Source organism: Gekko japonicus, unplaced genomic scaffold, assembly GCF_001447785.1.
Source record: "Gekko japonicus isolate JY-2015 unplaced genomic scaffold, Gekko_japonicus_V1.1 scaffold1728, whole genome shotgun sequence".
NCBI lineage: Eukaryota > Metazoa > Chordata > Lepidosauria > Squamata > Gekkonidae > Gekko > Gekko japonicus.
The window spans coordinates 332,260-336,019 of NW_015176504.1; positions in this window are offsets into that span (position 1 = coordinate 332,260).

Sequence of the window (3,760 nt, forward strand, 5' to 3'; positions counted from 1 at the left end):
CCTACGGGATCTATTACGATTCTGCAGGGCCTGCAAAATGGAGCTGTTCCACCAGGCCTTTGGTTGAGGCGGTGAATATCCAATTATATTGGCCTCCCCTGCTCAAACTTGCCAGTGCTGGGCGTTATGGCATTCCTATGTTCCTGACGGCGATTCGGCCCACCTGTTCAAATTATTGGCCCCAACACTTGCTCAGTGTGCACTTTGGGCATATGAAATTACTCGGGTCGCCATCATGTTTTAGTATTTAAATTGGAATTAGATTGGTATTAGATTTTAAATGGGGCTTGTGATGTTTTTATAGCTATTGTTTTTTATGGTTCTAACCCTCCCTGAGCTAGGGTTGCCAAGTCCATCTTCCACCTCCAGCGGGGGACTTTGGGGGTGTTCCTGGAGGGGGTGGGGCATCCCCGATGTGATGATGTCACATTGGGGACGTCCGCCGCCCCCCCACCCGCGCGCCGGATCTCCAGAAACGGCAGTTCCCTGCACTTAAAGGAGCCGGCGTTTCCCCTTTAAGAGCAGCTGCATTTCCCTTTTAAATGCATGAAGCTGGCATTTCCCTTTGAGCCTGATCTCAAGCGAAGATCGGGCTTGGGAGGAAACACAGGCTTGGGAGGAAACACGGGTTCCACACACTTAAAGGGAGAGAGAGGGGTGGTTGTTGGTGTTGGGGCTTCCCCTGCTGGCCATCTGGCCGGTGGCGAATAGAACCCCCCCAAAATGGGGGACCCCTGGCAAACTGGGGGGTTTGGCAACCCTACCCTGGGCCCACTTGCAGGGGAGGGCAGGATAGAAATTGCATTAAATAAATAAATAAATAAAATAATTAGTTAAGGCACAATCCAGCCCACGTTTTGCAGCCAACTGATTTCATTTGGAGAAGGGGGGGGGGAGAGAGAGAGAGAGTTAAGGACTTGGTCAAACCTGCAATCCTAAGCATGCCTGTTAGGGAGAAAGTCCCATCAAACTCAATGCAATTTACTTTTGGGTATACATTCTTACCATTGCACCCATCTAAATTTTCCCCAGGAACCTCCAGATAGTCTTGGTAAATAAATATGTCCTGCTTAAGCAGAAAGGTGTTATAACAGAATCATCTCTAAATGTCCAAACAAAAGCCATGATGACGTGTCAGTTTTAATTTCCTGATAACGTCTAAACCCAACGTCCTCAAAGAGCTGGTAGGCACTGAGGACCTCCCTTCCATGAATAGTCTTGCCCCACTTGACAGCCATCAATGCTGGTGGCCATCAGTATGGCCACTGGCAGTGAATGCCATCATTTAAGTACTTTTCCTAGGGTTGCCAGCTTCAGGTTTGGAAATACCTGGAGATTTTGAAGGTGGAAACTGAGGAGGGTAGGGTTTGGGGACGGGAGGGACCTTCCTTCAATGGGGTCCAATGCCATAGAGTCCACCTTCCAAAGTGGCCATTTTCTCCAGGTGAACTGATCTCTGTTGCCTGGGGATCAGTTGCAATAGTGGGTGATCTCCGGCCACCACCTGGAAGGTGGCAACCCTAGTCTGTCCTGATTCTATTGCTCATCAACTTCATTAGGTGCCCTCAAGCTCTAGTATTATGGGAGAGGGAGAAAAAGTACTTTCTCTCTGTTTTCTCCAACCCATGCATAATATTACAACTTCTATCATGTCCCAATTTTCTCTAAACTGAAAAGCCCCAGAATCTTTAGCCTTTTCCTTGCAGGAAACTTGCTCCAGTGACTTACTCATCTGCATTTTTTTCCTGCTCGGCAATATGTATTTTAAGGTATGGAACCCTACGCAATATTCCGAATGAGGCCGTACCCTAGACGGATACAAAGTCATTACAATTCGGGCTGTTTTATTTGCAGTACCTTTCCTAGTAATCCACAGAATGAAGTTTGCATCTCTCACCCCTGCCACAGGCTGTCGGCATTTTCCTCAAGTTATCCACTATAACCCCAAAATCTCTTGGCTTCTCAGTCACTGCCACTTCAGGCTCCATCAGCATATATATAAATCCAGGGTCTGCTGAGTTCTGACAAGAACAAAGGCCTAGTGAGACCAAATGACCTTGAATGCTGGCAGAGGTCAGAATGTGGGTCTTGGAGAATAATAACACTCTTCTTTTGGGTAAAGCCCTTCTTTCTGCAGCGGGGATTTTAGTTAAGTAAGGGCTGCAGGCTAATAGAGTCAATTAATAATAACCATCATAATTAGTAAAATGCTGCATCTGTTATGTGCAGCCTTTTCAATTCCAAGATCACAAAGCACTTTGCAACGGTTAACTAATTAAGGCTTTCAACACTCAGGAGGTTTCCTCTAATCTATGGCAGCCTAAAGTCTCTAGTGTTAAAACAAAGCCATTTGCAAATGAGAAAGGTGAACCTCAAGCTCAAGGGGGGGGGGAGTGATTTTTTTTTAAACCACACAAAACCCCTCAAATAACATTCCTGTTACAGCCAGAGGCCCTTGTTTTGTGCAATTGCAAGGATCAGATTCTATTACTTGCCCCTTGAAGTTTCTAGCAGACATGTAAAGTTGTCTGAATTTGATTATCTCTTCTTGGAATACATTTTTGATGTCTGCAAACATTCCAGCGTAGATATTTGTCAAACCTGTTCTCTGAGAAACTTTGTGGGGTACTTGTATGTTATTCAACATCTTAAAAATCTCCATGTTATGGAATGCAAGCTGGCAGGAAAGAGGAAGGCTTGACTTAATAAGATACAGAGAGTCGAACCTTGGGTTTAAGAAAGAACAAACTACTTGTTCTTTTTTCTTTTGGCCATCAAGTCACCACCGAATTGTGGCAATTCCACAGGGTTGTCAGGGCAAGAGATGTTCAAAGGTGGTTTGCCACTGCCTGTCTCCATGTAGTGTCCCTGGAATTCCTTGGTGGTCTCCCATCCAAATACTGACCAGGGCTGGCCTTTCTCAGCTTTCGAGATCTGATGAAATGAAGGGAGCCTGGGCTGTCCAAGTCAGGGCAATCTCCGTGGTTTGTTGTTGTTCAGTCGCACAGTCGAGTCTGACTCTTCGCGACCCCATGGACCAGATCCCGCCAGGCCTTCCTGTCTTCCGCCGTCCTCCGACGTTGGCTCAACTTCATGTTCATTGCATCTATGACACTGTCTAACCATCTCATCCTTTGCCGTCCCGTCCCCATCTTCTTTGACCTTCAATCTTCGTGGTTACAGAGATCTATTTGGTTTGAGAGGCTGGAGTCCACAGAATTGCCAGCTCCAGGTTTTGAAATACCTGAAAATATTGGGGTGGAGACTGAGGAGGGTGGGGTTTGGGGAAGGGAGGGACTTCAGTGGGGCGTGTGGCCACAGAGTCCATCTGGAGGTCAGTTGCAATCCCAGGAGATCTCCAGCCACCACTTGGAGGTTGGCAGTTGTGCTTGAGTTCACTGTGAACTTGTGAACAGGGCTTGTTGGGGGGGGGGTTAGCAGGAGAAGAGAGCTGAAAGTTTCTAGCTGGAATTACTTTTGTGGGCTGCCCAAGTGGTGCTCTGAGAATCTTAGAAAAGGTCCCCTTTTTTTGGTACTCAGATATTACAAAGATGCCATCAGTCTCCACTGCTCTCCCATCCAAAATAAAGAAAATGTAACCTAGTATTGCCCCTCAGTGTGTGGTTTGTCTTTAAGGTGCTATTGCACTCCAATGTTATTGTAGGAATCCCAGTTTGTAGCATATATTCCTCAACAGATCCTTCCTTCCTTCCTTCCTTCCTTCCTTCCTTCCTTCCTTCCTTCCTTCCTTCCTTCCTTC